Source organism: Ptiloglossa arizonensis, chromosome 14 (genome assembly GCF_051014685.1).
Source record: "Ptiloglossa arizonensis isolate GNS036 chromosome 14, iyPtiAriz1_principal, whole genome shotgun sequence".
Lineage (NCBI taxonomy): Eukaryota > Metazoa > Arthropoda > Insecta > Hymenoptera > Colletidae > Ptiloglossa > Ptiloglossa arizonensis.
Window position 1 is genome coordinate 1827848 of NC_135061.1, and position 26903 is coordinate 1854750.

At 38.6% G+C, this 26903-nt stretch overlaps 1 long non-coding RNA gene across 5 annotated transcripts; it reads left to right on the top strand.

The window, feature by feature from the left end:
* The first annotated feature begins 760 nt into the window (after positions 1–760).
* Positions 761–9404, top strand: LOC143154266 (uncharacterized). Of its 5 annotated transcripts, none has more exons than XR_012994033.1 (3): positions 761–864; positions 6489–6714; positions 7551–9404. It is a non-coding gene; the product is annotated as an uncharacterized LOC143154266 (long non-coding RNA). The 5 variants fall into 5 exon arrangements; XR_012994035.1 differs by lacking the exon at positions 7551–9404 and adding an exon at positions 7270–7367; XR_012994034.1 differs by lacking the exon at positions 7551–9404 and adding an exon at positions 6836–7086.
* Positions 9405–26903: the final 17499 nt, after the last annotated feature.

Genomic DNA, 26903 nt, shown 5'->3' on the forward strand with positions numbered 1-26903 from the left:
CGCTTGTATCGATGCGTGTTCAAATATCGAGGATTTGTCAGACGGTGGTTTTCCCGATCCGTTTTCGCCGTTTTGGGAATTGTTGCCCACAATAGAGGGGACCGTTGGATTTTCCTTCCTTTTCCAACACGCTGAATCGACAATGTTTACCTTCGAATTGTTTCGTCTCCTCCCCGTGCCAGTTTGTACAATACTCTCGCACTCTTGTAGACTTCGACGACTTCCTCCTTGCTTTTGGATACTATTAATAATCTGTACGCGTTTGGCTTTGGGCCAACATTCACCTCTTTCGTATTTTTTGCCATTCAATTGGCAGATGTTCGACCATGAATTTATTTCGTCCACAAAGTAATTCTATTTCAATCGTAAGCTTTGTTACCGTCGATTGCTCTTCTCCGATGAAACTGTATCGTAACTGTAGGTCGATTTACCATTTTATGCACACTTTCACCTGAATTTCTAAATTCTAGTCCATTCTTCGACAACGAATCGTGTACTTTGTAATATCTTTGCGCGGAATTAACGTAGATCTGGTAAAATTATCACCGTCTATTTTAACGTAGATTATCTGGAATCGTTCTCGTAAATATCGAAATTCTAACTGATCGACCGATTTGTGTTACACGTCGATATTATAGTCGATACCTCGAAATCGCGACATCTATGGTGCGATCCAGCGAGACGATTGCCGTATCATCGTTTGTATACGCGGTACGGAGAGCTCGGTGTCTTCACTTGGTCTCCGTACGTCGAACGAACAAGTTGCAATTTACCAGTGTCGAATGCATACACTCATCGCGCGTGAAGTGCATAAACGGTTGCATAATCAGATTTCGTACAATCTCCAAAAAGCTTCCCGCAACAGTAAGTCCGTCGATTTATATATACGTGGTACATTTTCTTAAATCATAAATAATTGACACTTTGACGATAGCTGGATCGCAGTAGATAATATAATTATGACACAACTGTTTGCAACGCTTCGCGAATCTTCGTTCAACGCTTCTCGATTCAACTCAACTCGGTTTGACATTTCTGGTGTCAACACTCCTCGATTCAACATTGCCTTTCTTTCCGAAAAAGGAAAGCTAAAATATTGGTTTGTTCGGAAATTTCGTCTTTTCTATGGTGAAAATGAAACACGATTTTTGCAGAGCGTATAAACATTTTATTAAATTATACATTCTCCATTTTGGAAAACGAAATCACTTTCCGAACAACCCAATACATATACAGTGTCCCAATCACCACCGGTCGATTCACGTTTTGAATAAAATTCAGACAGTTTGAGTAATCTTGATATTTTTTGTTTATTTGAAAGTGCAAACTTGGGAGTTAATATGAGAGCAAGATATTTTCCGAATGACCGCCTTGTCAGCTTTTACAGACCACCGATCTTTCCCCAAACGAGAAATGATTACAAAGTCCCCGAATAATAGCGTTAAACGTCACAATTTTCGTAATACTTTTCCACGATGATTTTCCCATCTGTCTAGATAACATATGTCGACTCTCGAGTCAATCGGTCTAACGTTTGAAAAACAGCGCGAAATTGAAATCGACCGACGTCGACTGGAACACCCTGTAGGTATTTTCAAGATAAGAAGTCGCTAAAACCGCAGTTCCGTTTCTCCTGTTCTCTGAACCGGTGTTTCATCGTTTCTCAACGGTTCGTTTCTCGCTTCGAAATCCTCTAAAAAAACCCCGTGACGCGAGACATTGCCTCCCTAGCACGTAGATTCGCGATAGGCGAGAAATTACTCGATCGCACCCGGTGTGAAATTAACGGGCGATGTGTTCGCGTTATTGAATTCACCGTACGATTTTGATCTCGGTGGTGGTTGTTGGTAGGGTGTTCGTAACGAGTAAGATCGCGCCGCGATACAGAGTTTTCCCAATCATGCAAATGCTCGTAGGCCGATAATTCGAATTCACGCCAGAGTGGCGTAAAACGCGAACACGGGGCGTCGGAGACGGCCGGATCCGGTCCGGCTCTGGCCGCCCGCCGTGAATAAATAACACGTCAAACGCGGACAAGATTTTTTATCGTAACACCAATCACACAATGGCATCGGCACTCGATCATCGGCGGGCGTACGTCGGCGTTTGCGAATTTTCGGAACGCTGCGTGTCCGATGGAAGCAGGAGAATCGAGTTTGCGGGATGGCAGGCACCGCCGTGTCCGTCATCAACGGGCGCCGTCATAGCGAGAGGTGGTCGGTACGCGCTGCCTATTTTCGGTGGTTGTCTACCATCGAACGGGGACAACGTGGGGTTGCGCAGCGGCGAGTGTATTTACATGTTGCACACAGAGACAGCAAACAACCGTAGCGTTGATTTAAATAATGTATTGCCAAACAATGTCCCGGCCGAGGTGCGATGTCCCGATCCTCTTTTATTACCGAGGCGAGGCCAGGCCAAGCGTGTTCCAGGGAACCTCCGAGTCGTGGATTAGAACGGTTAATGATCATCATTTATTCCGGCCTTGACCGTACGACGATTTTCGGGGTAACAATGAAAGGAAACACGAACCACGTGAACCTTCATCGAGATTGTAATTTCGAGTTGTTTTGGATACTTTAATACACGTTTTTTATTCTTTTGGTGATGAACGTCGAGCGATTGAGATTTTAGAAGGAAGAATACTTCTTCGTTTGCGAATGCAATCTTAGGGTGCATCGAGTGCAAGAGAAGACTTAGAAGAATCTTTCTCGAGATTGTAATTTCGAGTGGTTTTGGATACTTCGATACACGATTTTATTCTTTTGGTGATGAGCGTCGCGCGATTGAGATTTTAGAGGAAGAATACTTCTTCGTTTGCAAATGCAACCTTACGGTGCATCGAGTGCAAGAGAAGACTTATTGTTAGAAGAATGTTTCTCGAGATTGTACTTTCGAGTGGTTTTGGATACTTCGATACACGTTTTTTATTCTTTCACTGATGAACGTCCCGCGATAGAAATTTTGGAAGGAAGAATACTTCTTCGTTTGCAAATGCAATCTTACGGTGCATCGAGTGCAAGAGAAGACTTAGAAGAATGTTTCTCGAGATTGTACTTTCGAATGGTTTTGGATACTTTAATACACGTCTTTTATTCTTTCGGTGATGAGCGTCGCGCGATTGAGATTTTAGAGGGAAGAATACTTCTTCGTTTGCAAGTGCAACCTTACGGTGCATCGAGTGCAAGAGAAGACTTAGAAGAATGTTTCTCCAAGTCGATGTACAGTGATACGTGGTATACAGTCTGTCCAACAGAGAATACGTCAGTGATATTTTGATAAATGTAAATTTATCCTCAATGATAAAACGTCAGAGAACGAACAATATCAATATTTTCGAATTGTTTTGGATAGTTGAATATACATTTCATATTCTTTCGCTGATGAGCGTCGCGCAATAGATATTTTAAGAGAGAATTTGGAGGGAAGAACACTTCTTCGTTTACAAATGCAACGTTACGATGCATCGAGTACAAGAGAAGAATGTTTCTTCTAAGTTTCTCCAAGTGGTATTTATTTCGATGTATAGTGACAGGTGGTATACGTCCAACAGAGAACGCGTCGGTGACATCTTGATAAATGTAAATTTATCCTGGATGATAAAAAGTCGTAAAACGAACAATATCAATATTTTCGAATTGTTTTGGATAGTTGAATATATGTTTTATATTCTTTCGATGATGAACGTCGCGCGATGGAGATTTCAGAGGGAAGAATACTTCTTCGTTTGCGAATGCAATCTTAGGGTGCATCGAGTGCAAGAGAAGACTTAGAAGGATCTTTCTTCTAAGTTTCTCCAAGTAGTGTTTATTTCGATGTCTAGTGACACGTGGTATACGTCCAACAGAGAACGCAGAGAAAATCAATATTTTCGAATTGTTTTGGATAGTTGAATACACGTTTTATATTATTTCGATGATGAACGTCGCGCGATAGAGATTTTGGAGGGAAGAATACTTCTTCGTTTGCAAATGCAACGTTACGGTGCATCGAGTACAAGAAAAAACTTGGAAGAATGTTTCTCGAGATTGTACTTTCGATTGATTTCGGATAGTCGAGTACACGTGTTTTATTCTTTCGGTGATGTACGTCACGCGATAGGAATTTTAGAGGGAAGTATACTTCTTCGTTTGCAAATGCAACGTTACGGTGCATCGAGTGCAAGAGAAGACTTAGAAGAATCTTTCTTCTAAGTTTCTCCAAGTGGTATTTATTTCGATGTACAGTGCCACGTGGTATACGTCCAACAGAGAAGGCATCGGTGACACCTTGAAAAATATAAATTTATCCTGGATGATAAAAAGTCGGAAAACGAACAATATCAATATTTTCGAATTGTTTTGGATAGTTGAATATACATTTCATATTCTTTCGCTGATGAGCGTCGCGCAATAGATATTTTAAGAGAGAATTTGGAAGGAAGAATACTTCTTCGTTTGCAAATGCAACGTTAAGATGCATCGAGTGCAAGATAAGACTTAGAAGAATATTTCTTCCAAGTTTCTCCAAGTGCTGTTTATTTCGATGTCTAGTGCCACGTGGTATACGTCCAACAGAGAACGTATCGGTGACATCTTGAAAAATATAAATTTATCCTCGATGATAAAAAGTCTTAAAACGAACAATATCAATATTTCCGAATTGTTTTCGCACGAAGAATCGTGCAAAATTCCCCTTCGTTCGAATCAAGATCACTGGTAAAGTTTGCGATGTAGATACACAGTGAAACAGCCAGAGTCGTTCGTCGAGCAATAATCACGAATTCGAAACCAGTCCTCTTTCAGTTTTCCGTACGGATGTACACGGCTGGATGATGCAAAATTGACCGGGCAAACGGAAGATGAAAGCAAGCGGTAACAATGTGGTTTCCCGAGTCGAGCAGGGGAGGACACGAGAGGAGACGTCGAGTGAGGTCCGACGACAGAAAGAATAAGGGGGCAACATCGGGAGGGAAATTAATATGAAGTAGTGTCATTGTCTCTGGTTGGGCATCGTACCGATCCCAGGGAACTGTGAGGAATTGTGCTCGTGGTTCTGGAGTCGGAAAGTTGGAGAGCTCGCGGATAACCGTGGATAATGACTTTTTGATTACGGGACTCGTCGTCGACGTGGCGTCTACGACGACCACGACCATAGGGTGAAGAAACGGGGATCAGTATGCTGGATCGACGACCGAATCATTCTACCTTTCGAGGGACAAATATCCCTTCTGCTCGTGTTCACTGTTAGAAAGAACAAGTGGTCATCTTTTGGATCTTTTGGTTCAATTTTTCCTCACGCGAACGGTATTTATTTGAAATTCGTAAGAATGACTACATACTTTGGAAACTGTGTAATATTGTTCGGAAAGTCATTTCGTTTCTTTTAGTGAAAATAAAACACGATTTTTTTTAGAGTGTATATACATTTTATTACATTGTACTCCATTTTGGAAAACGAAATCACTTTCCGAAGAATCCGATAGAATTTCATTCTCTTCGAGATTTGTATGGAACATTTCTTTCTTTACATTTCACAAATAACGAGTACCATCGAAATGAAGAGAAAATAACTGTGCACAACATTCGAAAACGGAATATTTCGTCTAGGTTTACTTCGAAGCTTTGGTCGTTCGATAAGAAATGAAGTTATTAGGTTGGTCGTTTTATTTTTCGAAAGATTGTACTACTGTTTGGTGAACGTGTGTAAATTTTCACGTAGTTCTCATTCAAAGTGGAAGTGGTATTCTTTGTACAATGGAAAACACGACAAATCTTATCGAACAACCTAGTACACTACGTAAGTTAGAAACTGAGAAATTTTAACGCATCGAGTATTATGCTAATAGTATCATCCCTCAAAATTCGTTGAATTACCTCTCCCGATGTAACATTCTGATCATTGTACTGTCGTTAGAATTATTATTTATTTTCACGCATTACGTAAAAGACAAAAAATTCAGTAATAAAATGTTACGTGTCTTATTATTATTTCATAGCGTACAATAATAGTTGCACTGGCTTACCGTTTCTTTTTCGACACGAATTATCGATACACTACGATTTGGCGTATACGTACCTGCAACAAAAAGGAAATACGTATTATTGGAATCATTGTTCGCACAAAATGGTAGCCTACATATTTTATCATCTCCCGAATTAATACAGAAATGTAACCTACATTTTGACATCACTTTTTCCCGAAACCTATTCCTCACTTTTCTTCGTTTTGGAAAAGCAGAAAAGCCAGTTTGCGAAAATTAATTACAGAAACTGCATATTCAAAACCTGAATGCATAATCGCCAGTACCTTCGCCGAAAGGAGTGAAAATTAGTTTCTATTTTAAATACCGAATGGTGGATTAATTTATTCCCGACGAAATGTTTCATTCAAGTTGTCTCAGCGACACTTTTACATTGTGTATCAATGTTTCTCGCCGGAGCGGGAACTTTGTGTACACATTTTAGTAAATATTACGCGGAAATAAATATTCTCATTGAAATTCACAGCACCGATTTCTACCATCTTAGTCGCTACGTATGAACAACGCGAAAAGAACGAACGGCCATTACTCATAAGCACGAAGGAAGGAGATCCTGGAATTGTATCGCGTGCAACGTGATAAATAACCTAGGACAATGCGATACATCGTGCGATATCGACTTCAAACCTATGGTGGACACGTACACAAGCCATAAAGCGGGATGATCTGCTTTTTCCTCTACTTTCCTTAAAGTAAGCTCCTTGGAAAACTATGTTCGATCCCGTGACGCGAAACTTATATACGTTTCGAAAGAAATACTACTTCGATGAAATACCGTGACCGGGATATTCGATTCTGTTTATTGTTTGTTAGATATTCTCCGAGACGGCACCTCGACAATTAAACACTGAGGTACAGTAACGAGAAACGAGTGAACTGAATTTCGATACACGGTAATCTAGAATTCTTTCGCGATTAATACGCGTACGATCAGGATGATATTCTAATTCATTTTAACTCGTCCAAGTTAAGGAGTATTCTAAACAATTGATCAAATTTCACACTGAATAACCGAAGGAGTTGTGTCACGAATAAGTAGTCAAATGTTACCCCGGATAATCGAACCGTTCTACTGTTATTGGTCTTGTTGGAATACAACATTGAACCATGCAATACTTGAGAAGTCAAGGAATGGTGTCAAGTCAGTTGTTTATAACCATACTCCGCTGCATCACTGTATTACATTTATCGAAAAATAAACGTCCTATTTACATTTTCCCGTGCTAAACAATTCCATAATCCCACAGGTCTCTCTCAATGTCTACATCTTCTACTTACCTTTCAATTGCTCTCTACAGAAGAAATTATAATCAATACTAGTAACAATTGCTTCCTAAGAGCGTCAGTAGAACGTGTAATGTGCAATTACAAAAGCAAAATATCTGATTGAACAATTTTTGAATATTCTCTGAGTTTACTACCAGAAGATTAGAACGTAAATACTCTTCGTTCTATCATAGTTATCTCAACGTAAAATCTCCTCTGATGACTCGCTACATTGTATACGTATTTAACTTTTCTTGCACAGATGCAGCGGCGTTGACCCGATAATTGTGGAAGAATTGAAAAATCCTTGGAAAAAAAAAATGGTCACCGATGTTTACTCGGAGGGAAGCTAATCAGTGGAGCATATTTGTACTCCAAGTATGGACAATCTTCCGTCGGTGGTTCGGCGAGCTTACTGGAAAAGCGTCTAGCAAAAAACCGGTGCGAGAAGTTAGAGAAACGGTCGAGAAAGAAGCGCGCACCTCGTAAGAAAAGTAATTGCCGGCAACAGATCATAGGGTCGGCTTCATCATGGCGTGCACAAGGCATTTGACCAACGCGGACGTAATAAAGTTTCGTTCTGCCGACGCAACCCTGAGATCTAATATAAAATGAAAATAAATCAAAGCGTCCCACGTCGAGCCAACCATTAACCACGGTTTCTTTGTATCGCTCTTGTTCCGTGGTAATTATTAACCAAGGGAAAATAATTTGTCCTATTGTTCCTTAACGACTGTCTCGAATCGTTGGGATTAATCGAGGAATTCCTATCGGTTTTATGGAAATTTTCACAACGATGTTCCACCAACTGTGAACAATTAAATCGCGAAGACACTCGAGTGCGGAAGGTTGCTGGTCAAAAGACGATCTTAAACGGGTAATTCGACTGTTCTTGGATAACTGTGAAATTTTATTCTAAACTGATTAAATTTCACACGGAATAACCGAAGTTGTGTCGAATGTTAGCTGAATAACTAGTCAAATGTTACCCCGGATGACTGGTTCAAGTTTACCCCGGATAATCGAATTATCTACTGTTATTTGTCTCTCTCGATGTCGACACGTTCCACTTACTCTTTTCATTGAACAATTCGTGCAAGACAGAGTCTCGAACCTGAAAAGGGCCTATTCTTGAAAAATAATATCTTTTCTCGATAACGAATCAGAAGAGACTCGATCTACAATCGAGTTGTGGTGATTATCTTAAATAGATAATCTCATAGCTAACGGAACAATTGAGAACTATCTGTGAAAACGATGGAAAAGTTATTGCACCGAGGCATGCATCAGTGATTGCAATTAATTCCGGGCACATGTAAAATTTCGTGGATTCTCTCACCACACGACCGAGTAGCGGTGAATTTTTCAGATGTACGTATTTCGAGATGGAAACGGACTGGTTGATGTTCATCGCGCTCGAAACGAAATTACCTTTTAGGTAGGCCACACTTACCTACCGCCCTTTTTGTGTTCGCGTTGCAACGTTAATATGTACATTTGACTGACGTCTGGCTACCCCGTCGGCGAAGAAAAGGAACTGAATGTCGGTATAATTGCGGGAGAGAAAAAATGCATTTAAATGTATAAATAAGAATCAAAAGCGGCATGAACATCGCGCGTCAAGTGCTTACCTCTTTAATTCTTCAAACACAACGCGCAACTCAATGCTCCTTTCTCCTTTACTTAACCGACACTGCTCCGAGTCCGCCATTAAAACTCCGGAAAATGTGCTTAAACTATGGCATTCAAACGACACTTTACAAACGTAATGAACTTCTCCCTGGTCCACAAATGCTGCTAATAGAATGCTTTTGCACATTGTAGACTCAGACGTCTGGCCGTAAATATCTTTAGATTTCATTGGTAAATAGAAGAAGTGTCTACAGTTTTAGTTTCCGACCGATTCGTGTCGGGATATTGAATATAGTAAATTTACCAATGTGCTCTGAAAGTTTGTTTGCAAATATTTTTTGTGATAGATTTGTTTTCGACCAATTCGTGTCGGGATATTAAAAATATTTACCAATGTGCCCTGAAAGTTTGCAAATATTTTTTTGTGATAGATTTGTTGTTGAAAAATTCGTGTTGGGATATTAGAAATAGTAAATTTACCAATGTGCCCTGAAAGTCTCTTTGCAAATATTTTTCGTGATAGATTTGTTTTCGACCAATTCGTGTCTGGGTATTAAAAATACTTACTAATGTGTCCAGAAAGTTTCTTTGCAAATATTTTTTGTGATAGATTTGTTGTCAACCAATTCGTGTCTGGATATTAAAAATATTTACCAATGTGCCCTGAAAGTTTGTTTACAAATATTTTTTTGTGATAGATTTGTTGTTGACAAATTCGTGTTGGGATATTAAAAATAGTAAACTTACCAATGTGCCCTGAAAGTTTGTTTGCAAATATTTTTTTGTGATAGATTAGTTGTCGACCAATTCGTGTCTGGATATTAAAAATATATACCAATGTGCCCTGAAAGTTTCTTTGCAAATATTTTTTGTGATAGATTAGTTGATCAATTCGTGTCTGGATATTGAAAATATTTACCAATGTGCCCTGAAAGTTTGTTTGCAAATATTTTTCGCGATAGATTTGTCGAATAATCGTAAATTTATAGTAAAGTTGTTATTATAAATCTACGTTCGGTAGATTCGTATTGTAGAGTTCATCCCTGAAGAAAATCTTCATTTATTTGGTAAAATTGAACCTCTTGTATCCATTGGCTCTTGTACCAATGAACTGTAAGCTAAATTCGTGTTAAAACGTTGAAACGAAGCAGAGTAAAATTTTTGTTAAAATTCAACCGTCCACACAGCGGAAGAGAATATTCGTTAAAAGAGTTCGATAAAAAAAATAAATTGCGACCTTAATTGCTCGTGAATAGTTCGAGAGTCCAACTACCGATGCATGAAAAAATACAAGATTGATTAAATTTTATACTTAATTTCTGTGATATTCGAAGATGAAAAATGTACAAAGTGACTATTCTGACGTATTATAAGCATATTGCGTTCTAATTCTTGTTTCCAGAATGAAAAGTATCGTTTAAAAGCAGTAAATAAAATTGCAAGTTTAGAAAAAAAATTCCAAAGAAAAGTCTCGAATGCAAATACACATATAGTACAAACTGATCAGTGTTCAGCTGATATTTTCAGTTTACGAATGCCCGAGTGACGATTATGAAAGCGAAGAATGGATTCAAGTGTATTTACGATAAAATTAGTATCGATTGGTTCGTTGAGGCCCTATCATTTATATATAAACGTATCGTGTATTAACGTTTACGTAATGCTGATCGATCGATGCTCCAATTTTGTAAACTTAAAGTAACTCGAGTAAATCAGGTAAGCTTTGTTTGGTTAATACCGCATCTTCTAACGAAACACCTCTTTGACTCGTACGATCGTTTCAAAGGAAGAATGATTAGCAGCTCGCTCCTCTGATGACGTTTATCGCTCGATGACACAGTCGATCTGGCCTTAATGAATCGGTAGTGCCGACGGTCCAATTCCGCGTATCTGTCGTCAGAAATTGTACCTTTCTGTTAATCCGAGCGAATTTACGATCGACACGAGGCGAGTAATCGTGTCGTAAAGGGCCTAATAGCTAAGCTCGCGTAAAATGTGTCGCGCGACATCTCGAATTAGCTTATCCTTTATCTTCTATGTGTATTCACGTCTTTCTCGTTAGCACGCGTATTATACGCATTAACCCGTCTAACGTAGTACAGAGGCATTAACCGACTACAATGCTACATTTTTTCTTATTATAGTTAAAAATTTTTTAAATACTATCCTCACGATTATCGAAATAAATCGTGACAATTGTACTTAATTATGAAGTATTACAATCGATAATATTCGATGTCTAATCAAGACAACTATTAATTGGGTTAATAACGTTCAATGACTTGTGTTGAAACAGTACGTTTCAATTGCAATTTAATTTCTCACTTTTCGTAGAATATCGATGATAAAAGTCACGTATTTGCGTTTTTAAAACCGAACCTGACACTGAAAACGACAGTGATCCCAATGACCGAGAAAGTTGTTTAAATATCGATGAATCTCTACTTGACGAAACGTTTCGACGAGGTAATTTCGAATTTGACGTATATCTCGCGAAGAAATTTTTTCTCTTCGAAAATCACGTGCCCGAGAAATGATTCCCCTGTGTATTATAAATCACACATCGCATTCAGTTCTTCCGTATTCACTTGGCGTACGTAAACGCAAAACAAAAATGCACGGCTAGTGTTTCCTATACTGCGATCGTGTGTAATAAGCTCAAACGTTATATCCCGATTCTGGCTGCAGCTGCAGATACGCTGGTGTATTTATAGAAGTACAATGCCCGATGTATCCGGCCGATTGTCGACTATAAATATCGAGATTTATCTCGATTAACGTGCCACCACGCGTACGAGTGTACGTCTGCACAAAAATGAGCCGTGTCTATGTTTCATCCTGTTCAGCTCAATGCGAATAATTACATTGAATACGTGCCTCGCAATTGAATCGAAATATCCGCCCTATATTATGCCGTAATCACGTTTTGTCCGTTGCGAATTGTTTGATTAATTAATATAGGTACATTTATTCTAGAAAAGATTCGAAGCCAATGAAAAAGTGCCAAACACGGTTATATTCTGGCATACTGCTTTCGTTTCGTTGCAAGCCTGATCTGAGAAAAAAAACGTGCGTTAAATTCGTCTGGAAATCCTCGATGGAAACACAACGAGAAACGTTCTGGATTTACTGTCAGAAACAGTTAACCTTGGACGATAATCTGGAAACAGTTGTGAATTTTTGAAAATTATCACATACGATTCTAGAAATCGACGATTCGTTGTCTGTCAAAGGACGTGTATTTTTCTACCAGTTGTGTATTCGTCAATTTTATAATTTTCTAGCGATGCAGTGCGAGAGAGAACTACTTCGACTAATTCAAAAGTCGTATGAAATCTATTCTAGGTACACGGAATGGTAAGAATCATTGGACAGGTTAGTTCTATAGTGGTCCCTGGCATCACGTACCAGGGATCCATAACACGCTAGCGAACCAACTAAGAACATACGATCCCCTAGCGTTGCTACCAGGCATCCATGGCAACCTAGTGATCCTAACAGGGACTCATATCCCTCAATGGTGGAAGTAACAGTAGAACTCTAGTGGTCCAAATAGGAACGACTTCTAGCGGTGCGAATAGAAACTCACGACCCTCTAGGTCCGACTAGGAATCTCAGAACCAGTGGTGGCTAAACTAGGAACCCATAAACCTTAGCTGTTCGAACCCGTGTCTTTATAATTTCCAAGAAACTAGTTATACCGCGATTGAAATCTTTTAAGACACTTATTTCGTTCAAAGACACTCAAAGTCTCGATGTTGCTCCGTTGTGGTACATTGTATAATACGTACACTTGTGATATCGTACTGGTATATTCCATAAGTTAAATTACGGTCGATTATAATTTTGATAATATTAATATTCGTTCTAATATTGATCTAAAGAGTAAAGTCTACAGATTAGTAAAAAGATACACGTACAAAATATAACGTCCGGTACATAATAGTTACAGTGAGTCAACGATACACAATTAAAACACTCGAGTTATCAATCAGTCAAAATGGTTAATTGATTTATACACGTACAAAATATAACGTCCGGTACATAATAGTTACAGTGAGTCAACGATACACAATTAAAACACTCTAGTTATCAATCAGTCAAAATGGTTAATTAATTTATACATGTACAAAATATAACGTCTGGTACATAATAGTTACAGTGAGTGAACGATACATAATTAAAACACTCGAGTTATCAATCAGTCAAATTGGTTAACTGATTTATACACGTACAAAATATAACGTCCGGTACATAATAGTTACAGTGAGTCAACGATACACAATTAAAACACTCGAGTTATCAATCAATCAAAATGTTAACTTCGACTGGTTTTCTGAAGAAATTTACTTTAAATTCCACAGCATATTTTCCATCAATCTATCACGACTTTTCTATTCAACACGTGTAATGGATTTCATACGTTCCTCGTTTTCGTCGATCATCGATTTTCCCGAGATACACGATACACATACGGAAGACTTCGAGCTACTCGAATCTATCGGTAGTTCCAGCGTTGACAAATGTATCGTAACCATCAGCTGTGGGAGTGTTCTTGAAAGGTGATTCGAAATAGAAAGCCCTGTAAAATCAGCCAAGGATGAAATTTCTGGTTCATCGAGTGCGACATTCTGCGACATTGGTCCATTAAACGTTGCATAGTCCGCGTTCATTCCGCGGACCTTCTGTTCATTGTCAAAGCTTCACAATCTCCCGTCCGCAGCCAGATATTTCGGTGGCTGTGAATGGATTTTTCTAGGTCTTCCCGGTACGGTTGGTCCTTTTAACGAGGAGAAAATGGAGAGCCGGAAACGCGCTGCTCGTAACTGATAAATCAGGCGCGATACCCGTTCATACCAAAATGAGGAATTTCGCGAACAATTGTACGTCTCGACGAAATTCGTGGACGATTTCGTAGGCGTGTGACCGTTATCGCGTTTCGTTTTCAACCATTCGACCTAATGATGAGTTATGAAGAGTTCGAGGTCACTCGATAATGAAACTTTACGAAACACGCAGCTTGGACACGAAACACGTGCTCTTGAATAAAAATTACAGGTAAGGAAGCGCAAAAGAAATGCTTCATGGTTGTTTTAATAGGTAAATCTAAATCCAATGATTCAGTAGGAAAAAACAAGATCACAGAGTGATCAAAGACTTATTTTATACTCTTATTCGCTCAATTTTCGATACTTGTGGTTCACGGAGTAATTAACGAATTGTTTTCAGTGTATTCGACAGGTCACTTGAAACGAAAATGCACGTGAAACGTTATATAAAAGATTAGGCTAATCTCCATTCGTTATCGAGGTTATTTGCAATGTTGCATATGTTTTTTATGAAATTATAGACTTTTTATCACATGTCTTAATTTTTGTATTTCACTGATCCGCATTCACGTACAATCTAAAGTTATTAATTCTAGTGATTAGTCCTAGTTGGATCTAAATTGGATTCTTTTTTATCTTTTGCGAAATTTTCTTTCTATACTTTATTACACTGACCTCAAACGACTAATTTCCATCCATTTTCGTCGAAGTATATAAATAAGTTTCTATCATCGTGAAAAATTGCATAGTGCAACTTTTAATATCAGGGCCAAGCTACGTTTACCTGAAAATCAAATCCACATAGATTTATAAAATATAATGTATAACCTTTCTAGTTTGGAACGATCTGTCAAACACTTTATGTTTTCAAATCATCTCTCACAGAGAACATCCTGCATAATTTTCTAGCTTTCTTAGGCTTGCACCTAATTATCCCTTGACGAGCTTAAAGTGTCTTTCCATGTTTCAGAAGAGATTCGATGTATAATATTACGAACCCATTGAAAAATGACTCGAAACGCGGGTACAAATTTCTAGATCGTTTCTCCAATTAAGAACACATGCAACGTTTCTCCTTGCATTGCATACGAGCGTTATGCAGCATGCTTGCGCAAAACTCAGAACGATCAAAAGATCCTCATTAGCGTTCTCACATTTCCATTTCCATCGACAACCATCTCGAGAGATCTCAGACGGAGAACTGCGGTTAAATAAATAAATTTCTGTGCTACGACAATTTTTTTAATTAAATGCACTTTGAATTCCCACGATCGAACTATTTTTAAAAGTACTCGAACACGAAACTCTGCAAGTTCTTCGATTGTACTTCGAACTGTCTGCGTCTGACCGGTGCGATCCGAATCTACTTAAAATTAATCGACGAATTACCTCGAACGAAACTATGACCCGAAAATCATTTTTCCAAACCAAAGTTCCACTATATTAATAACAGAAAAGCATAAATGAAACGTCTGGAGTATCGATCCAACGAAACTCTCTTCGTGCCTAATTTCTATTGTTTCTAAATAAATTCGAGTTCTTCGATTGTACTTGGAACTCTCGCGTCTGACCGGTGCGATCCGAATCTACTTAAAATTAATCGACGAATTACCTCGAACGAAACTACGACCCGAAAATCATTTTTCTAAACCAAAGTTCCACTATATTAATAACAGAAAAGCATAAATTAAACGTCTGGAGTATGGATCCAACGAAACTCTCTTCGTGCCTAATTTCTATTGTTTCTAAATAAATTCGAGTTCTTCGATTGTACTTGGAACTCTCGCGTCTGACCGGTGTGATCCGAATCTACTTAAAATTAATCGATGAATTACCTCGAACGAAACTACGACCCGAAAATCATTTTTCTAAACCAAAGTTCCACTATATTAATAACAGAAAAGCATAAATTAAACGTCTGGAGTATCGATCCAACGAAACTCTCTTCGTGCCTAATTTCTATTGTTTCTAAATAAATTCGAGTTCCCTCAAAATCGCGTTCAGTTCGCTTCTCCAATAGCGTCCAGAATTTCAGAATTTCGCAAACAAAATTCGATTTTCACCCACAACTCGTATTCCAAAATACGCGATTAATCTAAAATGGTGATAATTAAAGCCACGAAAAGGGATCTGTATAAATTACGATTATCGTAACCGAAATCGCGTTTGATTTCGATTGTTCGACATCGAGCAACGGACCGCCATTGAAAAACGATATTCGTCATAGTTATTAGACATTCCGATGTAGAACTACGTGCACGTTGGACACACATATATATACATGTATATATATATATTTTTTTTTTTCAACGATGTCGCGAGTCTGGACACGTCGGACGAGCGTCGGTCACCACAGAAATTTTGAGTAAATTTAATTTTCTTTTACGCTCATACCACGTCCTAAATCGAGTCAATCGTTTCTGTCGATGATTCGTCGATATCCCTACAATGGAATATTCACCGCGGAATAATTGACTTTATGAAATTACCTCGGCTGCGTTCTCCGGATACGTGTGCACGTATATGGAAGCGCGATAGACAAAATAAATGCTCCCACCAGCCACGAATTATACCGTCGGGTACACGTCATCGAATCTGCAAAAATCGTTTATATTTCTTTCTCGCGTACCGAGCGAAATGTTCCCTGCGGTCCCGGAAGGAACGACGATCGAACCGTCAATATTAACACTGAACGTTCAAGCTACTAGATCGTTGCACGATTACCACTTTAACTCTTGGTGCAGCTACAGTGGTGAAATCCGAATATTTGTTAACCCCTTCACGGATAGCGGCACTTTGTATACATCGCGTTTGCGAGATCTTTTAAATACCGTAAGTCAACGTTAAAATTGTGAATAAATATTCGCGATTACAGGATTACATTTACGATCGACGAAATCCCTCAACGTGGGCTCGCTTTAAATTTCACGCATTCGTAAATCTTCGTTAACGCTCGTCGATGTTCTCGCGAGTCTATAGGACGGTGCGAATCGTTTCGAAAAATTAATAACTTTTCAACGATCGAAGTTATTCGAACGAGAGGCGTGTCGAAAAATAGGGAAATTTCACTGCTTTCGTATGATATATATTCTTTATCGGTTCTCATTATTCCGTACGATTTATATCCATCCCTCCCATTCATCCGGCTGGAAAACATTCGTATTAATCGTTATAGTAAATTGGACTCTCGGTCGATTTTGCCAAAAACTATTTCTATTCTACCGTATTCAATGTTTCTCCAGATGATATATGTCGAATGTCGGAGCAATTTTTCCTTTACATGTTGCAGAGTTTAATTCGAACCGTGTTTCGCGCTTGCGAAATAAGAATAACGATCCAATGGATATTTGCGCGCACTGTTGTTTACTCGCTTCGTATTTGTTCTAATTGGTTATGTTTATCAAGCTTCCGATAATCTATTCCATAAATACATATTTTCCGTTTCGTCGTCGCGAAACAACAGGTGTTGCGACTCTTTCGTCAAATTTAAAAAGAATCTCGTAGATTGTACCGCAGTCGATCCCAGTTGCCAGCGTTAAAGACGACAATTATTCGTAACACACCTGAATAATTTACACGCGTTCTTTCACCGTGTACTTTCCCACGATCAATTTCCCATCTATCCAGATGACGCGTGTCGAGTTTCGGGTGAATCGGTTCGACGTTTCGAAAACAGCGGGAAATTCAAACCGACCGGTGCTGACCGGGACACCCCGTATACCTCTTGATTGTACCGCGCGCGATGTTCCTTGGCTTCTTATCTGGTATCGAGCGTTCATTACAAAAGATCGGGAATAGTAAAGGTGCGTGTTTGCGCGTACCATCGCGAGATTTTTACCCGCGATGGTGAGGGAGCACCGTTGCCAATATATCTTCCTTTTGCGGAGCTAGCTCTTTTGCAAATGTAATGTGTGAGCGGCGCATGCAAAGAGGAAGCGAATGACTCTGCTAGTAGTGGCCGCGGCATACTCACCCATTCATGAAACAACGAACGTCCTATAAATCATGCACTGTCCTCACTTATGTATGCGGCTTACGGAATAATCTGTCGCCAGAGCTGAAAATATCGGAGTCAAATTCAACGATAAATAATTCAGCCCCTTTCTTTTCCGGCGTTCCGCGCTGGGCAACTAGATCCACGTACCGTGTTCGCGGAATTTTGAGAATCCGCTACGAGTCAAAGCGACGCCGCGACGACTTCTTTGCGGTTTCCTCCGCGCGCTAACAATCGCTATTGTTCGGCCGGAGGACGACCAAGAGGAAGAGGGAGGCATGTGCGCGCATAAAGATTCGAGGGATTTCGCTACGTCGGGCCACGGGTCAACAGACGGATATGCTAATCACTCTGTAGGGTTAATTAATCTTCCGAGCTGCCCGTACCCGACACCGTCGCTTCTTTGTTCGCGGTAACTAGACAATCGCGAAACTCACGACCTCGCGTTTCCCTCCTAGAATATCCTATTAGCGAAATATACAGGCACGAACCATCGACAGATTTTCTTTCGTAGAAAATTAGTTTTATACTTGAAACGCACGAGTACGAGATAAACTGGTTCAAGGGGTACACCATTTCGAGACGTGGAACAATTGGTAAACTTGGGAATTTTTTTTTCAAGTAATTACCAATTGGAAAACGTGGTATTTTTTGGAGAATATAAATAGAACTTTCAGTTTTATTTTATAATTTTGCGAAAGTAAAAATCGTACAAAATGGCGAAAGTAAAAATCGTACAAAGTTATTTGCTACTCTCAGAACCCCTTCTGGTGAAACGTTGTTTACGTTTTGTAGAATATAGAGGCACAAACAATCGACAAATTTGTTTCCTATAAAATTATTTTTACGTTCGAAACACACGAGTACGAGATAAACTGGTTCAAGGGGTACACCATTTCGAGACGTGGAACAATTGGTAAACTTGGGAATTTTTTTTTCAAGTAATTACCAATCGAAAAACGTGGTATTTTTTGGAGATTATAAATAGAACTTTCAGCTTTATTTTAGAATTTTGTGACAGTAAAATTCGTACAAAATGGAGAAGTTATTCGCTACTCTCAGAACCCCTTCTGGTTAGAGCAACGAACAATCGACAGATTTCCTTTCGTAGAAAATTATTTTTATATTCGAAACGCACGAGTACGAGATAAACTGGTTCAAGGGGTACACCATTTCGAGACGTGGAACAATTGGTAAACTTGGGAATTTTTTTTCAAGTAATTACCAATCGAAAAACGTGGTATTCTTTGGAGAATATAAATAGAACTTTCAGCTTTATTTTATAATTTTTTGACAGTAAAAATTGTACAAAATGGAGAAGTTATTCGCTACTCACAGGACCCCTTCTGGTGAAACGTTGTTTTAGTTTTGTAGAATATAGAGGCGCGAACAATCGACAGATTTTGTTTCCTATAAAATTATTTTTATGTTCGAAACACACGAATATGAGATAAACTGGTTCAAGAGGTTACACCATTTTTTTTCCAAGTAATTACCAATCGAAAAACGTGGTATTTTTTAGAGAATATAAATAGAACTTTCAGCTTTACTTTACAATTTTGCAAAAGTAAAAATCGTACAAAATGGCGAAAGTAAAAATCGTACAAAATTCTTCGCTACTCTCAGAACCCCTTCTGATGAAACGTTGTTTACGTTTTGTAAAATACTCTATGTTATTATATAATTTGCATCGATTCCTATAATTTTCCAAATACTAAACGAGATCGTGAATACCACCGTTAATTATTCACGTAGCAGAATAATATAAATTTATATCGTGAAAAACGCACAAACTTTCCACTCGAGCTAATATATTCCTCAATATTAAAATAGAATATCTGCCTGTATTTTCAATCCTTGTACACCTTTATCGATATTCCGTAGAAATATCCTTTTCTAACCGAACGAGCACCGTTTGTTTCGCGCACTCGACTCAAAAATACGGAAAATATTCACATTCGTTGCATTTTCCTCGGCACACCGAATATTACGTCGCGTTCATGCGTTCGAAGGCCAAGTCAGTGAATATCGCACGTGCTCCCGATGATATCCCGTCGAGAGTACGATAATTCACACGAGAGCTAGCTATTAATAATGTCTTCTGACTTTCAAGTAAAAGCCGCACGGGACAAGAATGGATGAAGAAGGCCCAGGCGCAAGCAGAAGCACGCTAAGAAAAGGAGAAATATGCACGTATAAAACGAGCAACCAAGAACGAAACAACGAGTGGAACAAAGATAGGTACGATGCTCGTTGCAGTTCCGATCTCACGACAACGAAATGACCGTGAATGAATAATTACGATAGCAAAGACACAGTTCCACGTGATGGTATTAAATTGAACGTACATAGATACGATTACTTTCTAGATAAAAACTTTCGGTTCGTTCTCATTCTTCGTAGGAATTTTTAAACACTTTTCGACGAGTTTATCCGATGCAATTGTTTCGAAACTTTAATACACTTAATGTACAAAATATTATTACGAATTATGTGCAGGTTAAAATAGAATGATTTTATACACAGAAGAAACTAACTCGAGAGGTTAAGAAAATTATGCAAATCTTTCGTCGAAATTTTGTCATTTTTCACTCCATTGTCTGGTATGTTACTAATCGAGATTAGGTCTTAATACGATTATTGGAATAATAGTATTTCAGCTGCGTTTTGACACCTTGTTTCTTACACTTGCAGAACAAAGATATTAATTAAAAAAATAAATTCTGCATGCAAAGTATTACCTATATTGAAACTAGTATCGATGAATAGCATCTGGTGGAGCAATCTCGATGCTTGAAGTATAGTATCTTGAAAGTATTCAATCTTACACGTTTCGACTTTTGTTTTGTTACGAGAAAGTTTACCTTACGCTACGAGTAATTAGAAACTTGCTCGCGTAAAACAAATTATTAACCGCGTGAAAGACTAAGAGTTTAGTGAACCTTGCAAATAATTCACGAGACATTGATCGAGTTCGGTCACGTATTCGACGAAATGATCGGTACACACCGATGAAAATTAATCGATTAAAACAGAAGTAGATACGGAAATTTCGTAATTTTTACGATTAATCGTTCGTAATCCGTTCTATTCGCCGACGTTGTCGAAACTATGCGCATAATCGGTTCCCTCGGAAGCGGAGAATCGTGAAGGAAAAATTTACTTTGAAATTTCAACTTCTTTTTCTACGTGAAACTTCGTACTACGATCCCCGCTGTACTTTGTGAAAAGTTTAAATCTGACTTTACACGGACTTTTCGAAGATTTAAAATGCTTACTTGTACTCGATAGATACGAATCGCGCGCGAAGATTCTTAAATATTGAAGCTCGGCGTCGTAACTCAACCTTCGACACTCCCGGTGAGCTACCGACGTCATAAACAACTCAAGAAACTTCGATTGTGAAACTTGTTTGAAAATAAGGTGGCAAGATGCTAGCGAAGAATCTCAATATGCGTTGCGTCGCGTGTGCTCCCGTTGGAAAACAAATGTCGCCGAGCTATTAAAAGTTCGGGATCCCTGAACGAAATGCGACATAAATAATTTTCCGCTCGGTTGCTGTGTGATTTCTCCACGAATGTAACACTCGAACCCTAAAGTGTTGCGAAATTATTATATTCGAAACATTCACTTTATTCAAATGATCGCAAATAGTGTGACACTGCGGTGAAATATTAATAGTAAAATATTTTTGGAGCTAGAAGGATAATTTCTATTATTATATTAGGTGTCACGAAGAAACACGCTACTCGTCGTTAATAATTTAGTGAATATTATCGAAGGAATAAAATGTATTCCGACTCAATTTAAAGAAAAAGAATTGCATCGATATTCGAGCAGATATTATAGTCATGTATACTCCAATTTACCGCGGTACAATTGTTTTAATTGGTAGCGTCAACCGATACTATGAAAATATGAATATATCACTGCAAATAATGAAACTAATAAAGGAGGTGTACTGTGCTAGATTCCGTTCAGATTACATCGAGTTAATGACGTCAATATTCACTGGAATTGAATCGAATATGTGTGCGACGTACCACGTGGTGCGTGTTATTGACAACGATCAAGTACGCGGTTGTGTAATAAATTAATAAGTTTTTAAGTCGTTACGCAAAATCATAAATCTGTTAAGCGAACTTTAACCAACACAGCAAGTCGCTAATAACCGTAACCGATCGATACAATTTTAAACAAGTGTATAAACATGAAAAATACAAAAGTATTTTACAAAATAATAGTGGAAGTCGCTAATAATCGTGACCGATCGATGCAATTTTACCAAGTGCATAAAAGTGAAAAATACAAAAATATTTTACGAAACCGTGTTGCAAGTCGCCAATAACCGTGACCGATCGATACAATTTTTACCAAGTGCATAAAAGTGAAAAATACAAAAGTATTTGACGAAATTGTGTTGCAAGTCGTTAATAACCGTGTCCGATCGATGCAATTTTAAACAAGTGTATAAAAATGAAAAATACAAAAGTATTTTACAAAATCATACTGGAAGTTGCTAATAACCGTAACCGATCGATACAATTTTAAACAAGTGCATAAAAGTGAAAAATACAAAAGTATTTTACAAAATCATAGTGGAAGTCGCTAATAACCGTGCCCGATCGATACAATTTTTACCAAGTGCATAAAAGTGAAGAATACAAAAGTATTTCACAAAATCGTAGTGCAAGTCACTAATAACCGTGACCGATCGATACAATTTTAAACAATTGCATAAATGTGAAAAATACAAAAATATTTTACGAAATCGTAGTGCAAGTCGCTAATAACCGTGACCGATTGATGCAATTTTAAACAAGTGTATAAACATGAAAAATACAAAAGTATTCTACGAAATTGTGTTGCAAGTCGCTAATAACCGTGACCGATCGATGCAATTTTTACCAAGTGCATAAACATGAAAAATACAAAAGTATTTTACGAAATTGTAGTGCAAGTCGCTAATAACTGTGACCGATCGATGCAATTTTTACCAAAAGTATAAAAGCGAAAAATACACAAATTTTTTACGAAATTGTAGTTTAAGTCGCTAATAACCGTGACCGATCGATACAATTTTAAACAAGTGTATGAATATGAAAAATACATAAGTATTTTACGAAATTGTGTTGCAAGTCGTTAATAACCGTAACAGATTGATGCAATTTTTACCAAGTGCATAAAAGTGAAATATACAAAAGTATTTTACAAAATCGTAGTGGAAGTCGCTAATAATCGTGACCGATCGATGCAATTTTTACCAAGTGCATAAAAGTGAAAAATACAAAAATATTTTACAAAAATATAGTGGAAGTCGCTAATAACCATGACCGATCGATACAATTTTACCAAGTGCATAAAAGTGAAGAATACAAAAGTATTTCACAAAATCGTAGTGCAAGTCACTAATAACCGTGACCGATCGATGCAATTTTCCCCAAATACGTAAGTATAAAAAGATATTACACGTAAACCCGTCGAGGAAAATATTTGAACAGCGTCGAAATGAATGTGAGGTGTCCTAATAATTCCGTGGAAACCGGTGGCAGAGGTGGAGCTTTTTCGAACACGTTTCGGAGCGGCATTCAAAATTACTGGGAAAGAACGGATGCACGGACCAAGTGGCGTTTTTCGGGCGCAAAGGACGTGGCGCACACGGACAGGCGACAGGAGTAATCGTAAAATACAAGCACCGTTGTAAGGCGCTCCGATGTGCATCTCGAATGCAGCTGAGAAGGCAGATTGCAGGTGTCAGCGGCTCGGTGGTCCAACGGCGAACTTTCGCCAGGCAGTATTTCATAAAAGTCGACGTCGGCCACCGCAACGAGTAAGCAACCCACTCGAGCTGCGGCGACGCTTGTACAGTTTCACGGTGTCAGAGCAACAGCTAGTTTATTCAAATTTGATGTAATGCCTTTCCTAGAGCGTATACGGTCTGCCTTCTGATGCACGGCCCTGGAAAAATCCAGCTCGGCTCGTCGCTAATCTTCCGTCGAACTTTCGAGCTGCTTAACCACGTACATACGTCACGGTTCACGTGGTCGCTCCATTTACGTTACTTACACTTGTGCGCGAAGAAGATGTCATTAAAACAGTTGGAAATGCATCGTAGGAAACGTGGCTCCGCGAACCGTTCCTCCCCGTCTTGTTAACCGGGCGAAATCTTCCAAGACGAATTATTTCCCTCGAAACGAATACAAATTCGAGCTGGTATTGCACTTTAAATTATGTTACTGCGTTACGGTATTGGACAATTTCATTGTGAATATTTATCCGCAATTTTAACGGTTAATCATCGGTCGATTTACTCTTTTCCCGAATCGTTAACGTTAAAGATCGCGATTCTTCGTAATACGTCTGAATCATTTTTATGCCGTTTTTCAAAGTATACTTTCTCATGATTAATTTCCCATCTATCTAGATGACATATTTGTCGAGTTTCGAATTAATCCGTTCGACGTTTTAGAAACGGCGCGAAATTCAAATCGACCGGTGACAATTGGGACACCGTGCACATGATATGCAGTTTTGAGAAATTTTTAATATTTAAAATTCGAAACAACTTTAGTACACGAATCGAATTGTTCAAATGTTTATCTGAACCGAAAACAATAGCCATGAAACGTATTAACTTCGTCCAATTCGCTTTTCATAAATTCATTCGCTATGGTACCACAAGGTATATCCCGATGCAAGTCATCCCTCGTGACGAATTATTAGATTCGCGTCAATACGATGAAAGAAATAACTAAAATGGTATTTCCAGTTATAAAATCGCGTAATTATAAAAATTGTCGAAGAAAAGGAAGAAAATGTCGATGAAACGAAGAAATATAAAATGTTGCCCAGAATACATCGATACCTGCGTGTGCGTTTCTTTCTGTTTGGCTAACGAGTCGGGTTTCCATGTTCATCGAATAATACGATACGCTGTTCTTCCCTGACATGAATCTCATATTTTTACCAATGCGAGATTCCCTTCAAGTTTCAAATCTGCGAGTAAAAAGAGTAAAGGGATTACAGAGACTCCGGGCAACATGTGAAAACTTCTCAACACTGAAATACGTCTTCGAATACTTGGAGCCCTTTGCATCGAGGCTGTCTCGAGCAAAGCTGCAACCGTGTATAGTTTACAACAACGTTTTATCCTAGCTTCGACCGAGCATATGGACACAGAGAAAATCTGGCGTCTTTGGATTTACGATGACATTCTTTATGGCGGCCATCCGTTTCAATCGCCCTTGTCCACTGTCTTCTGCAAATACTCCGCTTTCGAGCCAAGGATCCTCTCGATGACGACGAAATATGTTCATCCACCGCGAAATTGTTATCGCGGTTGTTGGAAATATCGAACACCTTTTACTTTATTCGGTGAATAAAACTCACAACACATTACACACAAGTGTAATTCGGTTAAGGAACACCTGAGCTTTCGATGTCGCTTCGAAATCAATCATCAACGACGAGGAACACTCCAATATTTTCCAAAGTGTTGAAAACTTTGCAATTCAACAATATAGGCGCGAAAGGAAATTTTCAATACGGAAATTCGCGAATAATTGATACTACAGAAGTATACTTTTCTCGGTTTCATTCTGTATCATTCGTATCATATATTTTTTCTGGTATTATTTCGAGCGTACCACTTGCCTCGTATATTAAATACCGTTTCTATCATTCGAGAAAATTTTACCAATACGTTACTTCGATTTTTACGATTCTTTATTTCTCATTATTCACTTACTGGTAAGAGAGTTTCGTAACCGTTTAATTAAAACAGAAGCATTCTTCGAATAATGTATTACATTCAAAGAGTAACAAATTTAATAAATCGAAATCGATAAAAACATACTTCGACTGAACGTCGAATCGATTAAAAATTTCTCGTCAATGTGATTATTAGTATCAGCGATCGCTATCCCGATAGATGCGTAATTTACCATCAATTCGCATTCCGGACTAGCGAGTGTTAATTACCGGAAGAGCAATTGGAACGATTCAACGTCTAATGAATTCCTCCAGTTTATAAGAACTCATTGTTCGTACGATCGTAGATTATAAAATATTTGATGCCTTTCCGTTAAACGCAATCTCCACAGATTCGACTGGGAGAACTGGCCAGAAAAGGGAATGCCACGTTCGGTAATTTATCGGAAAGGGGATTCGTAACAGTAAAATTCCAAGCTTGGTGGAAAGTTCAGGTGATTCGTCGAGAAAGGAATTTTACAATGGTAAAAATTCCAGATTTAACGAAAGTTTCTCGAAGAAACGTTTCAACGACGGGTACGTCGAAGGGTTACGCCGAACGATCAGCCATTGAACGTTTTCCTTCGTCGGTTCAAACATAAAATATTCTAATAAGGTAAGGGCCGACAGGCATCGTGGGAGGCGTTCGTGTGCGGAACGCCAGTCAGGGAAGAAGACACGTTCGACGAGGAACAAGATAAAGTGTACGAAGAGGAACATTCGGATACAGAGATCAAGAGCGTAGCACCGGCACGATGAATTAGCATAGACAAACGTCGCCATCCGCTTCGAATTTTCACGAGCGTCCAGAATCGACGTTATTTATTCTTCTCGCCAACATGGCTACCTTTCGTGCACGTCTATCCCCGTCTCTGCGCAGCCTGTCTCCCGGTTCCTCCATGAGAAAACTCTGAAGTACCCTTCCCGTATACGAGGCCCTCGTATTCCGCTCCTCGTGCCGCAGGAACAATAATTTTAATTGAAAGATAAACTTCGAACTTCACCCGCCCGATCTACACACGTTAATCTTTCGGTTGGATCGTATAACCGAATAGGTATAATTTCACATCGGTTGATTTTCATTCGAGCCAGTAGAGATTAACGGAACACTCTATCGTTCTTGATATTTGCTTCATTTTTTGAAATAATCTCGAACGATGATTTCTCGATGAGACTTTTTTTTATATAATATTTGTACGGTAGGTGCAATGTTAAAATATTAATATGCAACGATTGAGTGGGAATTGATGGAGTTGTTCTGTATGTCGGATATTTTAGTTACTAGTTACTTTTAGTTACAAGTTCTCCAGAGACTTTTTTTTATATTTGTACGGTAGGTGCAATGTTAAAATATTAATATGCAACGATTGAGTGGGAATTGATGGAGTTGTTCTGTATGTCGGATATTTTA